At 43.7% G+C, this 13,461-nt stretch overlaps 1 protein-coding gene and 1 pseudogene across 2 annotated transcripts in view; one reads left to right on the top strand and one right to left on the bottom strand.

The window, feature by feature from the left end:
• Nucleotides 1-13,461, top strand: part of LOC126236099 (uncharacterized) — a 363,570-nt gene that overhangs the window by 206,045 nt on the left and 144,064 nt on the right. The gene's annotated exons all lie outside the window — the stretch shown is intronic.
• LOC126238587 (5S ribosomal RNA) lies at nucleotides 10,989-11,106 on the bottom strand (annotated as a pseudogene).

The following is a 13,461-nucleotide window of genomic DNA, read 5'->3' as shown; positions in this document are numbered from 1 at the left end:
CACCACGTTCAAACTCACTTAAATCTTGATAACCTGCCATTGTAGCAGCCATAAGCGATCTAACAAATGCGCCACACACTTGTCTTACGTAGGCATTGCCGACTGCAACGCCGTATTCTGCCTGTTTATATCTCTCTGTTTTGAATACACATGCCTATACCAGTTTCTTTGGAGCGTCAGTGTATGTTCCCGTTTAATCGCACTCTTACGTTACCAATGTAACATCGTATTTTGCGATCGCGCCCCCAGTTCTAGGACATTTTCGTTCTTTACATGTCTTAGGACATTTTCGTTCTTTACATGTCGTTTTGGTGTCGTACTCAAAAGTTAGAAGTGAACGTTTGACAGCATTCAACGAAGGACCGGAAGAATTTGTACAGTCTCTACGACAGTGCACGCTGCGATCGTCAGGAACGATACTCGATGGTGTTTATTTACGTACTTTATCGTCTTTCACTTGGTTATGTAGTCACTAATTTCCTGTGTTACTCTAAGCTACGAATTACCAACAAGCGTTGCAGGTAACTATGCCAATGTCATTTATGAACTCAATGTTTATGGCGGCAGTTCGAAGAGCTTTTGTGCGTCCAGTGTCCTAATTTCTCGGTTTTCGCAGATAACAATCACGTAATTAGCTCCAGGTTTTCACAGGTTTATGAATATAGAGCTTTGGAGATAAATGGGCAAAATAAACGGATTAAAAACGTAACAACGTATAGCTCGGCTAAATGCAGCACGTTCACAAACTGTGGTGTTCAGCGGAAAGTGAAGAAGAGCTTCTCGAAAAGCTACTAGTGACATGGCGCGTTTTTCAACATTTCAGGATAGTATCTGTCATTTTAATTTCATAATTAAATTATAATGAAAAATTGAAAACATCACTGAACAAAATGATTTATCTAATTTTAAAATTTTTTAATAACTTTCAAAAATAGGTGCTCCGTCAGAGTATTCTCAAAGTGTTCTGTCAGAGGAAGAGTTTGCAAACATCTGGCCTAGAGCGATAATGGCACATTTTCGAACTAGTTTTTTCGTGCCCAGTACAATCAGTAGTGCTGAACAAATAGAACAGGGCGTTTCCGTGACAGTTAAAACTTTCACGGACTTAACGGAAAGGAAATTCATCAATTGGAGGTAGAGAGCAACGGTCCGGAAACCACTGAGCCGAGTGTTACAAGGGAAAAATGAGAATTTCACATTTTTTGCTAGCGATTATAAAAACCCAAGCATACATACTTTTGTTGGGTTGTTTTTGGGGGAAGAGACCAAACTGCGGATTAGGGAAGGACGGGGAAGGAAGTCGGCCGTCCCCTTTCAAAGGAATCATCCCGGCATTTACCTGGAGCGATTTAGGGAAATCACGGGAAACCTAAATCAGGATGGTCGGACGCGGGATTGAACCGTCGTTCTCACGAATGCGAGTCCAGTATGCTAACCACTGCGCCACCTCGCTTGGTAAATTATCTTTTTTTTTTATGGACGAGTTGAATTCACAGCAGTCGTTCTCTGTGGCGTCGTCTATCTTCTGTGAAGGGGTAACATCGTAGCGCAAAGGCCTGTCGTACCCAGATGATCTACTGCGGAAATCTAACAGTGTTTACAGGTGGTAAAAGTCATTGCAAAGCGATTCCTGTTAAGTGCGGCATTCTCCTACGTGGACCGTTAAACGTCGTCACAAAGAGCTCAACGACCTGGTCACGAAAAGACTTCTCTGTTTTACACACTTATTATGGGACATCTGACGAAGGTGTTCACAAGCAAGGTGTGCAAAGCGACCTGGGGCACCATAATGTTGCAACCATATACATCCATGAGGATGTCGGTACGATGTGTCAGAAACACTGGTGCGCTTAACCAGTGAGGAAACAGATACTGGCCAGTTAACCAACCGTTGCTAGTAGCCGCTCAGAAGTTTACTGCAAATTTGCCAGCGATCCATACGATAATACTGCGGGGCTCAGCTCACGTAAGCCGGCCGCGGTGGTCTAGCGGTTCTAGATGCGCAGTCCGGAACCGCGCGACTGCTGCAGTCGCAGGTTCGAATCCTGCCTCGGGCATGGATGTGTGTGATGTCCTTAGGTTAGTTAGGTTTAAGTAGTTCTAAGTTCTAGGGGACTGATGACCACAAATGTTAAGTCCCATAGTGCTCAGAACCATTTGAACCTCAGCTCACGTATGCCTGCTGCTGCTGCTGCTTGCTGAAAAGCAGTGCCTCTGCATTTTTTTTATATGAAAATTCCTAAAGCTTTTCAATAACTTCTTTATTCTTTGTCTGCGTATTTATTTTTGAACAAAGTCATCCTGGCGAGGTACACATTTCCCTCAAGGAAACACCAGTTTGTTGCTACCGTTACTGTAGAATGTTTGACTTCGTTGACGGAGCCACAACCTAACCTACGCTTGCATAGCTTCATTACTATCAAAGCGTAGTTCTCGGAGGTGTCCTTTACACCAGGAGCTCTGTCACACACGTTGAGTGTCCGCAGCTCGTGGAGTAGTGCTTGAGTTGCTGCCTCTGGATCGCGGGGTCCCGGGTTAGATTCCCGGCCGGGTAGGGGATTTTTCTCTGTCCGGGGACTGGGTGTTTAGTGTTCTCATCATATCATCATCATCATTCGTGACAGTGGCTAGATTGGACTGTGCAAAAAATTGGGACTTTGTAAGGGCACTGTTGACCGCGCAGTTGAGCACTCCACAAACCAAGCAAGTTTAGGTTAACACCACTGTTTTCTTCATTACGTCGCACATTACTGATGTTTATGGCCATCTCACCGTACACAGTTTCATTCTTCTATGGATGTTAATTGTAGGTACATTTTATGCGGTTAGAAACTAGATTACAGTAGAGAGAATGATATTTTCACTCTGCAGCGGAGTGTGCGCTGATATGAAACTTCGTGGCAGATTAAAACTGTGTGCCGGACCGAGGCTCGAACTCGGGACCTTTGCCTTTCACGGGCAAGTGCTCTGCCAACTGAGTTACCTAAGCACGACTCACGCCTTGTCCTCACAGCTTTACTTCTGCCAGTACCTGGTCTCCTACTTTCCAAACGTAACAGAAGCTCTCCTGTTTCTCACGTGCCAACATACGTAGTTAGGTTATACACCGCCATGTTACGCGGTACAGTTCGGAGCCCTCTGGCGGGAGAGGGTTGCAACTAGCGTCAGCGAAGCTGTAAGTCGACCGAGTAATATGCATGATACGTAATAACTCAACCGACATTGAGAACAGAATAAAAAATTCGGAGGCATTTCTTTTTAGCACACCCTCGTATTGAGTGTTGTGTCCCTTGTGGAAAAGACATTACCCGAGAAAAGTAAACTACAGATCTGCTATACTCACACCAGGAAAAGGCTTAGAAACATGTAGGTGTTCCAGTTGTAGTCGACGCTACAGTTTAACTATAGACATTCACACTCTTGCCTCACTAACAGTGGGACGGCTGATATTTACCGCAACAACTGCAGCATCTATAGCCCTCTGAAGCTGTGTTGTTTTCAAGGGTGTGACTGAAATTTCGTCCTGTGAGCTTACGTGGAATGCAAATACTGTCTCGCACATAGTGCGTTGTAATATTAAAATACTTCCTTTCTATGCATGATCGGCGAGCCTGAAAATAGGTTTGCGACCTGCTTGGACCATAGAAAGGGACATAATAGACCATTAATACCGACGAACTCTGTCAGTAATTGGCCTTTTTCTCGAACTTGCATTTGCAGCTCTCAGAATCTGCAGACCTTTAGTTCACAAATGTGCGCTGAAAAAAGAAAAAGATGGTTGTGGGTGTACGGTTGGTGGATTCTTTTCATTGGGCAGTGCGCTGCCCACGGAGCAGCTGACTGGAAAAATCGGCGGCCGCGACCCACCCCTTTGAAGTGAGCCGCGCTGCACCGCGTCGCTGCAGACCTGTGGGTCACGGGTTTTGACGACTCTGCGCCTGGGAAGCACAGGCTAGCAGCAGTCGGGACGCGGCCGTCCTCTCAGGGGACCACTTCACCTTCTACTGCAGCCACTCACTTCCCCGCCGCATTTAATTAAACACTTCTGTTCGAGTAAACTTGACTCGCTTTGACTGAGATACCGCAAGCGGCAGTCAAGCAGCGTTAAGCGTAAACTTTCCTTCCTTCAGACCACTAACACTTTTAACTTCAAAGAACGTGTGTTGTGTCTGAAGTTGAATACATTTAATGATGTATATTCGGTTAGTTGACGATGAATATTTTATTTTGGCCAGAAGTTCACACGAAGTTTGAATGCTTGAGATAACATACTATGCGTCATGACTGATACAGGAATCAGTGATCACATGGTCGTTGCAGTCAGAATGAATACCTTAGCATTCAAATTCACCAAAAATAAACGCAAAATATATTTACAAAAGCAGATAAAAATTTGCTTTGCGCATCCAAACTATGTAAGCGTCGACCAGATGTGGTGCAAATTCAAAGAAATATTGTTGCCGTAACTGAGACTTTATTACAAGGTAATTAAAAATAGACGGAAACGATCCCACACGGTACGCAAAACAAGATCTGAGAGAACACGAAATCTCCAAGATAGGTCGGCGATGTTTCACAAACGTTCGAAGCTTTTAAAAGCTCACATAACAGAACTGTCAAGAGTGTCTGGTCGTATGTAAAGTATGTCATCGGCAAGACAAAGTACTTTTCTGTGCGATAGCAGTACTAATGTTACCGATGACAGCTCCACTAAAGCGGAGTTAACTAAACAAGGTTGTCCGACATTCCTTCACCAAAGACGATGCAGTAAATGTCCCAGAATTCGAATCAAGAGCAGCTGCCAAATGAGAGAGAGGGAAGTAAGCTTAAATACAATTTGCGGTCTCGATTGCGTACCGGAGTATGCTAATGTAACAGTTTATTAGCAATCATATCCAACTGCTCGCTCGACGGAAGACTCTTAACCAAAGGCTGGAAATTTGAACCGGTCTCGCCAATACGCAAAGAGGAAATAGAAGTTACACAATTATAGACCTATGTCATGGAGGTACATTTACAGTAGGGTTTTTGGAACATATACTGTTTTAGAACATTATGAAAAGTAACTGGCTCTTCGTTCACATGTAATGAGTGCTGTCGACAGGGATCCCAAATTGATTCCATACACCGTCAGTCCAAAATGTTTAGAGACTATTAATAAAAGTAGAGAAAAAGTGATATGGTTATTTTAATGCTTCAGTTCTATATAATCTCTCCCCATACAGAACGTTCACATTACATGTTAAAACAAGAAAAGTTCTACTTGAGATGACGATCAACTCGAGCGTCGCGTTGGCTTGAATGTCGGTCATGTCAAAGCATTCACCGACCCTTCACGTGAATTACTGCACATTGTCGTATTGCGGTGGGTTTGTATTGATAACACCAAAACTCGTCACAATTGGTCTTTTTTCTAGAAGAAAATTGCTCGTCTTTTGCATTTCAATCCAGTGGCGCCGAGGAATTCACGCGTCGTTGTTTCCGTTCACGCGACGTTGTTTCCGTTCACGAATCATGATGTGCAGAACAAACTTTGCACACACTTTTCTTCAAAACATTTCGGAGAACGTCTCGAACACTTGATTGAGAGATGTTCAGTTCGTCGCTCCATTGGGGCTTGTGACACAACTTTTGACTACAACCGCGGCACACCCACTACTTAACACTGTCTGCTCACAAGTGACTCGTCGAATGCGTATCTATTTACGGTTGTTAGTTCAGGCTGCCACCTGTTTTACTGCACTGACGTCGCTTAGTCCGGGAAAAAATTCAGTCTCGGAATTTGTTGGGCGGACGGTGCATTTCCTTATTTCAAGATGTCAGTCGACACGTTCCTAGACAAGTGGCTTCTAATCAAATTGCTTGCCTGTGGAGTATCATTTCAGCTGTGCCACTGGGTTTGTGATTGCCTTTCGTGCAGTTAACAGTTCATAGTAATTGGCGGGAGGCCACCTAGACGAACGGAAGTGATATCTGAGGTTCACCAAGGTGGTGTTATGCGCCCTCTACTGTTCCTAATGTATATAAACAATTTAAAAGGATAATCTGAGAAGTCATCTAGGATTGTTTGCCGATAATGAGGGCCTTTACCGCCTAGTTCAAATGGTTCTGACCACTATGGGACTTAACGTCTGAGGTCATCAGTCCCCTAGAACTTAGAACTACTTAAACCTAACTAACCTAAGGACATTACACACATCCATGCCTGAGGCAGGATTCGAACCTGCGACCGCAGCAGTCGCGCGGTTCCGGACTGAAGTGCCTAGAACCGCTCGTCCACCGCGGCCGGCTTTACCGCCTGGTAAAGTCACGAGAAGATCGAAACTAATTACTACATGATTTAGACAATATAGATGCGGGGGGGGGGGGGGGGGTGTTCAATAAGTAAGGCGAAGCATTTTTTCTCGGCCAGTTTCAATTGAAAAAAATTCAGAACTTGTTATAGGACATACGTTACAAGCAGAGCTGTAATTGAGTTTCTTTTGGCGGGAAAGCAGAGCATCGCAGATACTCGTAGGCTCTTGGAAAATGTCTACGGAGACCTGGCAGTGAACAAAAGCACGGCGAGTCGTTGGGCGTGGCGCCTGTCATCATCCCAACAAGGTCGCGCAAACATGTGCGATCTTCCGCGTGCCGGCTGGCCACACATAGCAGCAGTGTTGGCACGTGTGGTATCATAAACAAAAATCTTGCTGCTCAACTGGATGTCTTTGTTGTTATTCTTGATGCACTCGTCCCTCATGGTGCAACGGTCATCTCTGGAGTGTATTATGCTACCTTCAGAAAATTGAAACGACTTAAGCGCCTTCAGCGCCACAAAAATGCAAACGAATTTCTCCTTGCCCATGACAACGCAAGGTCTCACAAGTCTGCACACCTGAGAGCTCACAAAAATCATTGGACTGTTTTTCCTCATCCATTGCCGGATCTTGCACCTTTAGAGTTTCACCTGTTTGGCCCAATGAAGGATGCAATCCGCCGGAAGCAGCTTGTGGGTGATGGAGAGGTTATTGATGCATCAAGAGGTCGGCTTCGACGTCGACCCGGGCGCTGATAACCGCGCAGTTGAGCGCCCCACAAACCCATCATCATCGACCAAGAGAGAGGTACCGTGTGGGCATAGAGGCCTTCCAGTAACGTTGCGTAAGGCCGCCGCATTGACCGGAGATTATGTTGACAAGTAGGGTTTTGCAGCCAGAAGAGTGGAGAATAATATGATGTGTTGGAATCCTAAATAAAACTACCTGCTTTCAGAAAAAAAGTGTTGCATTACTTACTGAACGCACCTCGTATATGGTGCGAAAAGTAACCATTGACCCGCATCAATAAAGTGTGTACGGTTCTCGACAAGAGTTTAAGGAAAAGACAGTTAAATCTCGGCTACACGATTAATGACAGAAATTTAAATGGGGTCGATTCAACTAATTATCTAGCGATAACAAGTACACTAAACTTACCCGTCTTCTTTTTGAGTATCACTGCAGGGAAATGAATCGTTGCCAGATAGGATTGCCTCTGCTGAGTATTCATGTAGATACAAATGTAAACAGACAGCGTCGATATTCCAAACAACCGGTATTCTGCTGGGGATGAATTCATAGCGAACCTAACAGTGATGGTGAAATTTTAAACAGTTCCTGATAAACGAAACTTTTCAAGTTTCTTGAGAGATGCTGCAGGAGCAGAAAACAGTGATTCCATAGCAGTGAAACTCAACAATTGCGGAACCATGCGGGTGGGGGTATTCGTGGTGACCATTGCCTGTTTGACATCCCCTGCAGCTAATGCGTCCATATGGCACCTGCGTGTTTCTAAGTCATCCACCCGCTTTCCGCCAGGTAGCTGTCTTAGTCTTTCATTTCCTCCTGGAATCCAACATGCCTCAGAAGCGAAAGAATCGGGCACCTGATTGCTGACCCCCCCCTCTACTCAAATCCATCTACCCAGAATATTCTGAATTGATTCAGCTACCCATAATGGAGTCCCATGAAACCTTTTCGTTCCTCAAACATTGCTTCTGATGAATCATGCCAATATTTAATGAGTACAACTATGTTCCACTTGAGCCGTTATTGTTGTTCGTCGTAATACGCCAAAGTGCTGCAACAGGATGAGCATGTATCTTGGTTAAGATATCGTGTCTGCCGGTTCAACTCTTACTGGGTTGTATTTGTAGTGAGCTACAATAATGTGTTAAGACTATCATGATATGTTCTTAATACGCCGTTATAATTAATTTTAATCATCGGGTATGCTACGTATGTAATAAGGTACTGGACGCATATGTACACCAAAAACCAATACAGTTAAAGAAAATCCATTTCTGTGGACCGACGATGTGGCTCAGTGGTAAAGAAATTCGACTCAGACTAGAGAGACTTACGGGTTCAAATCTCCGCGGTCCCATCAGATTTTGGATTTGCCAGTGTTACAGTGTAGTTAACGTGTTGTATGTTTCATTGGAAACTAATAAACAGATGTGAGCTACAGGTGACGCAGCATTGATACGTGTAATAATTTTTTGATTTGAACACAAAATGTATTCAACTTTCCATCCGTGTTGACCAGTATAAGCCGAAATGAAGTTAATGGACATGGGTTAAACTAGGCCGCGATTTAGATAGTGAATGATACACCACCATAAATACGTTTTTTACTTTCATAATTTGTTTTCGTCATATGCGACTTTTTGGTTTCGTTTCGTGCATGTCTCTTTCTGCTCTTTTGATATTGCTCTGCATTGTACTGTCTTTCACGTTAAATATTCTCATGAAAGAGCCACAAGCATTTCTTTTGTACATTGTTGTCCAGTAGGATGGGGTCGTATTTTTAGAACAGATAGCGCTCTGTTTTTCCAAAACAGTGAGTGTCATTACATTTTCATTTTGGTGCGTATACAGACGCAGCCCTCTTGTTGAAAATAGGCAGTTTCAGGTCAGGATTGAAATCGGAAATGCAATTATGATGAGCTGCTTTCAGTTCGTGGAAACTGACCGTTGCATAGCCTGCCAACGGACAATACAAGCGCGGAAACTAAATTAACTCTTTACAGAACATAACCTTTCAAGAAACATTCATTTGCCCCCGTGCGCAAACACATACACAGTGTGTAATTGAATCAGACGTCAGAACTGCGCTGATTGTGCCGTTAATTGTGGGGAGAAATTGAATGGTAATTAGCTTTCATGAAAACTCACTGTAGTTACTTCTCGTCCGTGCGACACACATTTCTCCTTCCACACAAGGTAAGCAATTAACTTCACATAATATGTGAAGCTCACTAGCTTTTGGACTCTTACTTCCTTTATGGCCTGAAAAGTATGGAAGAAGCAGACACAAAAGTTTAATACGTGGCGATGTTTTTATAAAGCGCAACGTCTTAGAATATATCTTAGCATACAGTCGTGTATCCGTGTCTTCAGTGTGCAGGTTAAAAAATTAACATCTACGTTGACCTTTTGATTATCTCACATTTTTAACGATACAAACTTCGATAGGTTTCATTTCGGCTTAGTAATGTATCGAGAATTCTACGCAGAAAATTTCTCCATTGCCCGCTGTGGACAAAGGGTGATACGTGCGTAGCAAGCATTTTAACGTTTAACTTCTTTAATGTTCTACCTTTCTTGGTTTGCAAGTACTATGGGTATCGCCTTTGGCGGTTAGAAGTTATGTCACTTGACAAGGTCAAATTTAATGACCCTCGATTATCAGCCTTCTAAATAGGAAAGATTTCGATTTCATTTGATTATCAGACTGGTATCATTGCTTGTATGTACAGTCAGTCCAAAAAGCTTATAGTCCGGATTAATAAAGAATGAAGAAAAGATAAGACAGTGCAACTTTTTAGTGCTTCAAGTGTTGCACATTGTCTCCCAATTCTTAGGTACAACGCACAGAACCATGTAAAACAATCAGAAAAGTCCCTTTTTGGGATATTGTTTTAATTTGCTTCAAATGTGGGTTACGTGTCCAAAGCATTGTCCCATCACGTGAGTTTCTGCACTTCGTCGTTCTGTGTCAGGTTTCTATTGACAACACGCCGTCTCGCTACCCGTGATGATCTTTTCACTTTTACACTTACCCAGTCGCGGTAGTCGTCCAGGCATCATTGTTTTTGTTTTGTGGTCAAGGGGTGCGGGACAAACTTTGCTTACACTTTTCTCTCCTTCAGAAGATACTGGAAAGTGTCTTTAACATTTGATTCAGAGATATTGCTTCATTGCCATTTGTGACATAACAACGTGACACAACTACGGCCTCACATCTATATTGCCTGCTTACAACTTGTCGAATGCGCATCTGTTAGTTAACGCTGCCACCGTAGTTACTTCCTTGCACTCCAGGAATAAAATCCGTCTCGGAACTAGACGACATAAACGGAGCGAAGGCGAGTCGTTTGTTCGGGTTGCATACGTTGCAAATCAAGGCATCGTTGTTGCATCAGTGCTAATGAGTTTCCTTGGTCCCCTCTGTAGTTAGTGAGTATGGCGAATCTGAGGACTGTGGGGCTGCTGTCGCTTCATACCAGTGGAGCTGTTTTCTCTTACTGAAGCATGCAGGAGTGTAAGGCTAGTCGTGGCTTACTGTCATTACGGAAGATGATTTTTAAATACCCCAGCTCCCTCAAATCCTAAATTGGTGATTCCATGATGTCTCAAACAAATTCCTGTTTTTCAGAAATGCTTTCCTTCGCATAGCCAGATATGCTCATACTCCGGTCATCATCAGTTATTTTGCTGCCAGAATAGAAAAGTGTAGAGAAAGCTTTTGACGGTGTTGACTGAAATACCCTGCTTGAAATTCTGAATGTAGCAGGGGTAGAATAAAGGGATCAAAAGGCCATTTACAATTTTAACAAACACCAGGCGACATTTATAAGAGTCGCGAGGGCGTGAATGGGAAGCAATGGTTGAGAAGGCAGGCCGCTACTATTCGGTCGAGTAGCTCCTCAACTGTCATCAAGAGGCTGAGTGCACCTCGAAAAATGGCAACAGCGCATGGCGGCCCGGATGGTCACCCATTCAAGTGCCGACCACGCCCGACAGCACTTAACTTCGGTGATCTCACGGGAACCGGTGTATCCACTGCGGCAAGGCCGTTGCCATTCCGTCAAATAGCTAAACTATAAACCAGGACTGTTTTGGGAGACCAGAAGTCATTAGTAACCCAGAAAACACACATTTAAGAAATTGGAGCCAGTCAAAACAAATAGTGCTCATCGCGTCTTTCGTGTGTCGCCCAGCGTCGACGGAAACGTCGAGCCGCGCGGGATTAGCCGAGCAGTCAAGGGCGCTGCAGTCGTGGACTGTGCGGCTGGTCCCGGCGGAGGTTCGAGTCCTCCCTCGGGCGTGTGCGTGTGCGTGTTGGTCCTTAGTAGTGTGTAAGCTTAAGGACTAATGACCTTAGCAGTTAAGTCCCATAAGATTTCACACACATTTGAATATTTTTTTTGGAAACGTCGATTTCCTGTTGTGTATGTAGCACAACTGGGCTAAACAAAGGTGTCTGTGTAGAGGATACATTTTGAGACATCATGGGTTCACCAATTTAGGATTTGAGGGAACTGAGGTGTGTAAAAATCATAAAGGGAGATAAATAAGGATGTAAGTTGCAGTTGTTATTCGGAGATGCAGAGGCTTTTACAGGATAAAACACGGAGAGCTGCGTCAACCAAGTATTTGGACTGAAAACAACAACAACAAATGTATAATTATACATTAGTTACTAAACACTAATGAAGTACGCAAACACTTTGTGTCTCGTTTCTAATCTGATTCCTGCAGTATCATCTGATTTAATTCGACTATTTCTCATTAGCCTTCTTTTACTTCGTTAATGTTCACATTATAGCCTCCTCAATTTTTATTTCTTCTCCTCAACTTCAGTGCCTACTCATTGTACAGATTGGATGACATCGCGGATTGGCTATAACCCTGTCTCACTCCCTTCTCAACCACTGCTTCCCATTCACGCCCCCACGACTCTTATAAATGTCGCCTGGTGTTTGTTAAAGTTGTAAATGGCCGTTTGCTCCCTTTGTTTTACCCCTGCTGCCTTCAGAATTTCAAGTAGGGTAATTCAGTCAACATTGTCAAAAGCTTTCTTTACGTCTACAAGTCCTATAAACGTGTATTCGCCTTTCCTTAACCTATCTCCTAAGAGAAGTCAAAGGGTCAATATTACCTCGTGTGTTCCTACATTTCTCTAGGATCCAAACTGATCTTCCCCGGGCCGGTTCGCATTAATTTTTGCAACCATGATTTAGTAAACTGATATTTCAGTAATTTCATGTCAGTAACTGCTTCCTTTGGAATTGGAATTATTACATTCTTTTTAAGTCTGAGGGTATTTCCCGTCTCTACTACAGCTTGCACTCCAGGTGGAGTAGTTTTGTCATGTCTAGCTCTCCCAAGGTAGTTCTGACAGAATGTTGGCTATTTCAGGGGCCTTGTTTCGACAATGGACTTTCAGTGCTCAGTCAAATTCTTCTCACAGTATCATATTTCCTATCTCATCTTCACCTACGTTCTTTTCCTGTTTCTGTAATAATGCCTCAACGTTCAATTTCCCTTGTACAGAAAAGACAAGGAATAAGCACTACTCCAGTGGCTACTGAGCAACGCTTCTGCACGGCAGCAGCAGTCAGCGCGGGCCAGGGCGGTGGAGTCGCTGCTGGGGTATGGATATTCTAGGTGTTCTACTGTTCCTGGAATAAATATCGATAAAACGAATAACGCACGAGACTATTTCGGAAGGCGCCCTATCGAATAGTCACCTAAAATTCCACTTTAAACATCTTGTTTGTAACTAGAAATAAACCACGCTTTCCATCGATACTGGGCGCCCAAAAACGTTGATGAGCAGCATTTGTTTAGGGTGACCCAGCTACACGTTGCAAAAAAGGAAACATCAGAGAAGACTCGCCTGACTAGTAATGATTACTACTAGGTCTTGTCTTGTACGGGGTGGGGCAAATAAAAGTGGCTCTGAGAACAGTTCCAGGATACAAAGAAACACAGCAGAGGAAAGAAAATACGAGGGCCGTTCAGAAAGTAACCTCCGGTTGATTTAAAAAAATACACCAAGTTAAATAAAAATATTTTAATATATACATCTTACAACTACATCTTTGCACTATTTTTCTACATAGTCTCCATAGCGATTGAGGCACTTATCGTATCTCTTCACAAGCTTTGAAATTCCTTCTGCATAAAAATCACCCGCTTGTGCCTGGAGCCAGCCTGTGACCGCATCTTTGAGCTCTTCATCGTCATCAAACCGCTGTGACCCGAGCCATTTCTTCAAATGCATGAAGAGGTGATAATCACTTGGCGCCAGGTCTGGGCTGTAAGGTGGATGGTTGATAACGTCCCACTTGAAGGACTCAAGAAGGGCCGTTGTTCTGTGAGCAGAGTGAGGACGGGCGTTATCGTGCAAAAAAACGATACCGGAAGTCAG

Source organism: Schistocerca nitens, chromosome 2 (genome assembly GCF_023898315.1).
Source record: "Schistocerca nitens isolate TAMUIC-IGC-003100 chromosome 2, iqSchNite1.1, whole genome shotgun sequence".
NCBI classification, from domain to species: Eukaryota; Metazoa; Arthropoda; class Insecta; order Orthoptera; family Acrididae; genus Schistocerca; species Schistocerca nitens.
The sequence above is the reverse complement of the archived record's forward strand: the minus strand, read 5'-3'. Positions and strand labels throughout refer to the sequence as shown.